General features: G+C 37.8%; 1 pseudogene; it reads right to left on the bottom strand.

Moving 5' to 3' along the window:
- Window positions 1-4,301: 4,301 nt before the first annotated feature.
- Window positions 4,302-7,048, bottom strand: LOC149214888 (NF-X1-type zinc finger protein NFXL1 pseudogene; annotated as a pseudogene).
- Between the last annotated feature and the right edge of the window lie 1,460 nt (window positions 7,049-8,508).

The raw sequence follows: 8,508 nt of genomic DNA, 5'->3' as shown, positions 1-8,508 counted from the left end.
TAACAGTTGAGTTTTAATTTCTATTCTCAATCTTACTAAAGGATAGAACAAGGGAAACTTCAAGACTAAACATTTGACAATTAATAGCATATTTCCTAAGTGATACAACTTTTACATATTACAAAAGGAGTGCATATGAATTAATATAAACACAGTGAGCTTGTCCAGTAGCAAAGATTGATAAATAAGTTGTGATGACAAAGAGGCTTATTTGGTGCTTGTACTATCTCAAAAGTTCTGAAGCAGGCTCATGGTATTCCTTGATGGAAAACTTGTTATCTTTAAATTTATGTTCTAAAGTAGCAATTCAACATCTTAGCTTGGCACATCTGAAGTCAGTTAAGAGATAACATCAGTGGATTCCTCTATTGATAGATTGAAGGATAATAGTTTATGAGATAATATTGATGTATGCATATTATTACGAGGGTTTGACAACTCAATGTCATTGAATAAAAGAGAATATTTTTGGGAAGGCATAATTGTTGAGGTCTGTTGAGCAAAGAGCATTGGGTTTTACTACATTTTCTAAGTGAGGTTTGTTATTGATGTTGAGAAAAAGCATATTTGATTGTGACAGTGGATTTGAAAATTTTTATACTACTAAGAAAGAGTTGGTGTTGTTACTAACGATTGTGTGAAAGTATTGCAGATCGAAAAAATCAATAGATTGTTCTTGATGTTCTTCATGTTGAGCGTAAGTGGATCGAGTCTGAAAATTGTGAAATGTTGTCATTTGTGGTGAATTTAAGGGTGGTAGGGTGGTACAAGACAAGATATTGGAGTATCATTTGAGCTGGAGCCCAATAACACTTCAGGGAAACATGGTGGTGTTAGGGAAATTTGGAGCATCCTTTTAGTTGGAGATGATAAATCAGGGGGCTGGAGTTGTTGGGTGTGGAGCTTGAGTATCTTCCTGATTGTTTAGAGGTTTTTTGTTTCAACCGCATTGGATATTTGTTCCTAACGAGGTAACAACGTTGTCCATTTAATCGCCATCAAGGGGGTGATGACGACTTTTATGAGCCCTCCTTGGTGAGGGTTCCGGGGAAGTGCCTTGAAGCTAAAAGTAGAAGAAAAATTGTGTTGTAAAATATTGTAATTTTGTATTCAATTTGGGTCATTCATTAAACAGATGATCTGATGATAGAAGTTATGTTAATTTAGGGTATTTTTCATCAGAAAGAAACCTTAAGTTTATATGAGGGAATTTTATTGGGTTTGGGTATTATTATTCTTAGCGAGAAAGAGAGAGGAGATTGTGTGAGAGCGAAGAGGAAATTACAATGGATTTGTTGTAGGTTGTGTCTCTTCATTTTGCTGGATAAGATAAAATGAAGGACTAGTTGTTTCTCCGTGGACATAACCCAAATTGGGCAAACCACAAATATTTGTGTCTCTCTTGTTTTATGTGTTTTTGTATTTGTGTTTCCACAATATTTTATGTATTTCATTGTTTCGTTAATTATTTTCTAACAAGAGCCTCCTTCCAATTGTAGCTAGAGAATATTGGAAATTGGAGCTTTCTATTGATGTAATATTTAAAGGCCTATATTAAGAAGCGTTTGGTGGTTTTTATCCCAGAAGGGTTTCCACCTAAAAATATCTTGTGTACTATATTTGATGTCATGCATTATTGAATAGTGTTGTTAACTTTTCATGTGATGTGATTTATGTTATAATCTGATGCTAATGTTATTAAAAATTTTGAAGCTTAAAATTAAATAATTGAAGTGAAATATTGATTCACACCCTTTTCAGCATTTCCAACAATAAGAATCAGATGGGAAAGTCAAAGAAGCACACATCCTAACAATGAAAGGAAGTCTCTGATATTGGAGTTGTCTCCAAATCTATTACAACTAATGAAGAGAATAAAGTTGGTTATCTAGCTCCCGAGTTTAATAAAGCCAAACATGAAATATGGCAATCCAAAATGGAAGCGTATTTGAAAGCTCATGGAAGTGATGTTTGATGCTCTATTATTTCTAGAGACACATCTATTGATGAATATAGAAGGTACAATGCAAAAAAAAACTAGATCAATGCTCATTAGCTAAAAGTATTTGGAAGAAGCTCTGTGATCTCTACTCTGGAAATCAATGACATGCATAACATGTTAGGGGGAGAAAACTAGGCAAAGGAAGAAATATATGTCGTAGGAATTTAGAGGAAGATGTTTCATCAGGGAGAGTAATCCTTTTTCATTGATGTCAAAGTGGGAGAGAAATTAGGAAAAGAAAATGAGAATCATGGAGACAAGGGATCAATGATTGTAGGGGGAGTATGTGTGCTGCAATCAATGACAAAGGGAGATATTGTTGAATGGTGTTTTCTTTGATGCCAATGTTAGTCCTTAAACAATCTTAATATTCATCTAGTTTTCATTAATTAGAAGCTTCCATTGGCAAGAAGCCTTCGAATAGAGGAAGGGGAAGCCCTCTAAGCACTTTTTGAGGAATATGGATGTAGAGGAAAATGATTTTTAAATCATGATACCATCATCACTTGATGCTACTCATCTTGTTGATTCTAATGGTATGTTGCATGCCTCAGTCCTCATGTTTGAGGAGATATGATTCGTCCAATTTTTGGCCCCAAAAGCATAGTCAAAATCCCCAAAAAGATTCTACAAGCAACCTATGAATTGGTGGAAATTTTTAATCTAAAATAAATGATGGGCATATCCTAATCAAGTTTGCTTGCAAAAGAAAATATGGTCAAGGAAAATTTCTCTTACTAAACAAGCCATTGTTAAGGGCATGTAATTATTTAAATTTGGAATCAAGTCGGCTTGCTAGGAAAATTGAATTTTAAATTCAAATTTTGGAAGGTTGTCTCCCTCCAACAGTCAAGTTGGATTAACCCCCATCTAGAAGCCTCTTTGAACCATATAAATAGGGATAATTTTCCCTTATTTGATCAACTTATCTCAAGAAAAAATTTGGGATATCTTTTCAGTTTTGTGGCTTAGAATAGTCATGAAAATATGAAGAAGGTCATGTTTAGAGGAAGTTTTTAGGGTTTAATTTTTATGTTTTTGGTTATGACATTTCGCTAAGGGTTTCTAGGCATTCTTTGAGGCCTTTCCACCTCTTTCAGGACTGTGTTTTTGGATTTGGAGTTGGATCCTTGATCTAGGGGACTATTTTAGATCTCTAAAGAAAACACCTTCATTATATAAATTTCATGATTTTTTAGGCTCTCCATATATTCTAGACTCGGCCCTCCTGTAACCTATTCATAGTATGATTTCAGTGGGGGAATTGGTCCCGATCAAATTGATTTGGGTTTCCTCTATGAATGAACACACAATCTTCTAAAGATAGATCCATGCCTGTATGTGTTATTTCGTATAATCTCCAAGACTAGTTGTGATCCTTTGTTGCATATGTTCTCACATTTTGAGTTAAGGCTTAGCCTTGTCTCTCTTTGGGAAGCATCTCTCTGGATGAATCTAGTATTCCAAACGTTTTTTTTTGCCAAATCTAGGGCTAATTTTGACTATGTTTCAAGGAAACTCTTGTTGATAATTTTTTTTGACTTAATTGAGGCTTGTTAATTTTAGGTATGTTCTATGCTAGAGAAATTTATTTCAATTTTCATAGTTAGCTCAATATCTTTTCCAAATTAGCAATCATATCAGCATTAAAGTAAAATGTAGATAGAACATAAATATAAATCGCAGAAAACAAGCCAAGACAAGAGGAAACAAGATGTGGTGCTAGCAAGGGACAAACCCCAATGTGGGGAAACCCTTGATTAATTCTTCTTATATGTTCTTCAATAGTTCAGCAGAGAGAGAGAGAGAGAGAGAGAGATAACACGTTTACAATAGAAATCAATACTTTGACTTATCTAGATAAGAGCATAGATCATCTCTAAAAATATGATACATGAGATTAGTTGAAGACATGCTACTTCAACTAATTATCCAAGGTGACTCCTTCACCTATCGTTGTGTTGCATTTCGTCATCACGCTGCACCTCACCACGTTGCATCATGGTGCACCCATTATCACTATGCTACATTTCATCACACTTCATTAATCATGACTGTAACCATCACTGTACTGCATTATGTGCCATTACTACACCATGTTGCCATCCTCACCTATGTGTTGGATGTACCTTGCTTGCTTGTTGTTCTTAGCATGCTTGTTGTTGCATGATAGCTGTCCCTTGCATGCTAGTTGTAACATTGCATGCTTGGTGTATTTGCTGCTAAGTACCATAAAATTGTCTCAATGTTAGTTAGATATCCTTTGCATACTGCCCTCCTTTGGAGACAAATGCTCTAGCTATTCCGACAGTTCCAAGAATCTAAACCTTTCTTCAACATCTGAGACCCATTCTGGCTCTCTGGTTATCAAATCTGAAATCTGTGAATTCACCAATGACAGACCAGCCTTTGTTGTGCAAAGGCCAAAGGCATATTTCTTCTTCAATTTGGCACACTCATCATTACAAACAAGCTGTCTTTGCCCAATAGGCACTCTATTAGAATTTGACTGCAGCGGTTGAAGAGGAGCAGGTAGTTTGTAGAGAAAGGCTTCAAAAACTGGATCAGCTTTCATATTGCTGCCTCCAGCATCACATGGGACCTCTGCTGTTAATCGACCACAGGAACATGTTATTTGTACTGGAGATTTGCATCTGGTATCAGGGCATGGAGTAGATGGGTGACATGGAGCTGTGCAAGTGTGTTGGCAATCTCTCCTAGCAGCTCCACAAATTTGCCCACATGACATTCTAACAGATGATGATGATGAGAGTGAGTCACAAGGAGGTAAATGGCAAGTCCTAGTACAGGTATGGATTCCACATTGCCTTGTTTTACCACAAGGCCTGTTGCACAAAATATCCTGAGAACCACATGGGACATTCTTCACGACATGATTTCCCACACACCATTTAGAAACAAGCACACTGCAAGGAGGGCAGTCTCCAGGATGGCAATTGTGCGTAGCCGGATGACCACATGGCTGAGGAACTGAGCAGGGATAGGGGCATTGAGGATTGGGTGTTCCACAACGTTGAGGAGAAATTGTTGTCCTCCCACATGCACAAGAGAGATCATCGAAAATGGTTAGAAGGCAGGGTGGGCAAAGCCCAGTGTGGCAAAGCTCCTCGCATAAATGCTGCCCACATTGCAACTTTTTCCCACAGGTCTCACTACATAAATGTGGATTCGAATCAGCTGCACGAGAGTTACCCCCTTGCTCTCGATTTACCTGAGGGCAGCATTTTACACTGCATCTGTGTTTATTACAGTTTTTCTTTTGCCCACATAGTTTTTCACATCTGAATTCTGCTCTCATTCTCGTCTATGGTCATCCAGCAAGGGACTGTCCGAGATGATGACCCACATCGGCATATCTGATCAACAAAAACATAACAAGGAGGACATTCCCCATGGTGACAAGTATTTTGACACAAATGTTTCCCACAAGGAAGAGCCTTTTCACATGTCTCTGAGCAGGTTGGCACAGGATCAATGCAGCTCTTCCTCTGGTTATTTTCTAGCAGAGTTTTACCACATGGTCAAGACTTAATCTTCTCAGGTAACATTTCACATTCTCCACACTCTCCTGGATGACATATCTGGCTACACTTGTGATTCTGACATGAGAGCATCTTCATACACACATTCTCACATTGAAACACACCATTTTTCCAATCTACTTCGCCCTTGATCTCCACATCTCCACAGATTATCTTCTCCTGTTTTTTCCCACAAAAGCATGAAGCATCATTAATCACAAACTTGCAAGGATCACAAGGACCTTCATGGCAGATATTCTCACAGTAATGGCGTCCACATTCGAGAGACTTCTCGCACTGCTTTCCACATAATGATTCAATAGAATTCTGATCGTTGCATCTCCTTGTCATCATCGTTTTACCACATGGGCAGGGCCGAGGGAGGGTCATTGCTGTGCAAGTTGGGCATGGACCTGGATGGCATTGAAGAGTACATTTATGTGGGCATGGAGCCTCTAGTGTCTCGTTCCCTTTGGCAAGTGGCTTCCCGCATGGTCCTCCACATGAATGTGGAGTGATATAAAATTCTACTTCTGGGTCTCGCACCTTTCCACAAAAACAATAATAATGAATTTCCTCCCCGGACAAATTCTGCACAGATCGACAACCTGGGCATCTCCAGGACGAAACCCCCTGAACAGCAGACGAATCTGCCCACTTCCTTATACAGTGAAGATGAAAAATAGCATAGCATGTGCCGCATGACCATATTGGTGCCGGTGGTCCAACCCTTTCACAGCATATCATACATTCTACCAGTCCTTTACTAAGCTTCCCTTCAATTTCCTGCACCAGCTGAGGCACATCAGTTCTGTCGCTGCCGTTTAATTTCCTCCTCGCATCCCTCAAATCCATCTGCTTCAGAGAATGTTTAGTTTCTGTGGGTGGGTGATTTCCATGATTGGATTGACCAATGAATCCCTCATTTGCAGAACTCTGTCCACTAAAGTCCTCATTTGTAGTGCTCTGTCCCAGGCTGCATACCCCATTGACATTCCCTGGCCGAATTGTGCCCTCATTTGCAGCGTAATTCTGATGAGGATAGGATCTCTGATTCCTCCCATTGTAGTAGCCTCTGCTGTAATTATTTCTCTGAAAATTCCCCCTTCCTCGCCCTCTCATTGCTCCATACTGTTGATTTTGCCCATTTTGTGATGGCATAACATCACTGGAAGCTGAACCGGCTCCGAATCCATAATGACCTCGACCTCGACCTCTATTGCTTTCAGCCCTAAAGCGTTGATTGGGGTTACGATTGCCATTGGAACTCGAATCGGAATTTCTGTTGCTGTTGGGGTTGGGGTTGGGATTGGCATCGAAAATCAGACCGGGATTTCTGTCGCTGTCGGATTTGGGGCCGGGATTAAAATTACGATTGGGATTTCTCGTTGAATGCGAAGAACTTTTGGGAACCCATTCACTGCGTGCATTTCTGGCCATATTTCTTCTAGGTTCTCTCCTTTCAGAGTCTTGATATTCTCTAACATTGCTGCTGGGTCGATTGTCTCCCTTGTCTCTCCCGGTATCCATGGCCATTAAACCGTTAGACTTCGCAGAAACCCAAGGTTAAGAAATATTGGACTGAAATATCTTGGGTTTCTGAAATATTGGACTGAAATCTCCGCTCGGGGGAAGATTGTATGAATGGTGTGAATGGAACAGTGAAACTTATAGTAGATGCTTAGAGGCACTTTGTGAGAGGCCGACCATTGGGAGAGCTGGCATCTGATATCACGGCCGTAACCTCGAGAACGTTGATGGTCGAATTTTATATCTTGAGCCTAAATTGTTATTTTAAAAAAATAGTTTATTTATCGTGTGAATGGGAATAGCCAAGAGTCGTCTTGAAAGGATTTGTTTTTTATTTTTTATTTTTTTAATTATTTATTTTCGGTTACATTTATTTTATTTATTTTTTAGAGCAGTTTTAAAATTTTATTATTATTAATTCGTATGGATAAAATGTCTAATATTATATAAAATTAATCTATAAATATAGATTAAATGATTTTTTTAAAATAATACGGGTAATTTTTTTACTAAAATATTTGGATTTATGGTCAACTATTTACATGTTTTAGTTATTTTTGACGTCTCAATGTAAGTTATCTATAATAAAAAAAATTATTTTGTGAGTTTTTATGGACTATGATATTATATTGAAACCTTCTATATTCTTTGTAAAATTGTCTTAAAAGTTTTACTAAATATTGTTGTCATTGATGTCAATGTTGGGTCTTTAACGCTTTTAATATTCGTCTAATTTGCATTGATTGGAAGCTTCAAATGACAAGAGACCTTGAAGAGAGGAAGGGGAAGCCCTAGAAGCACTTGTTGAGGAATATGGATCTAGATGATAATGATTTTGATCACGAGAGCATCATCATTTGATGCTCCTCGTCTTGTTGATTCTAATGGTATGTGGATATATGTTTCTTTAAAGTTTGAGCCCCAAAAGTGTGGTCAAAAGCCCCAAAAAGATTCTACAAGCAACCTATTAATTGGTGGCAATTTTTGATCTAAAATTATTTATGGGCATATCCTAATCAAGTTTGCTTACAAAAGAAAATATGGTTAAAAAAAATTCTTGTACTAAAGAAGCCATTGTCAAGGGCATACAATTATTTAAATTTGGAATCAAGTCAGCCTCTTAGGTGTAACAGCCTTGGCTAAAAATCCATGTAAAAAATATATAAGACCAACGTCATGGGACATGTATGCCAAGTTGAATTGTGGGGAAAACATCCTAGTGGGTGTTCATTCAGTTTATTGTGGCTAAGGAAATTGGAAAAAGCAATGGAAAAGGCTTTGGAAATGCATGAGACATTTATTAGCATTTTATTTATGAAAATATTGGAAATTAGGAGAAAAGGGAGGTGAAAGGTCATGTGTTAAATGTGAGGAGGAAAATGAAGGAAAATAATGGAAAATGAAGAAAATAGAGGCCTCATTGATAAAGAGGTT

Source organism: Pinus tabuliformis, chromosome 1_1 (genome assembly GCF_031772625.1).
Source record: "Pinus tabuliformis cultivar Carrire ecotype Pingquan chromosome 1_1, CPIR1, whole genome shotgun sequence".
NCBI classification, from domain to species: domain Eukaryota; kingdom Viridiplantae; phylum Streptophyta; class Pinopsida; order Pinales; family Pinaceae; genus Pinus; species Pinus tabuliformis.
Note: the sequence above shows the minus strand (reverse complement) of the source record. Positions and strands in the feature narration are given on the sequence as shown.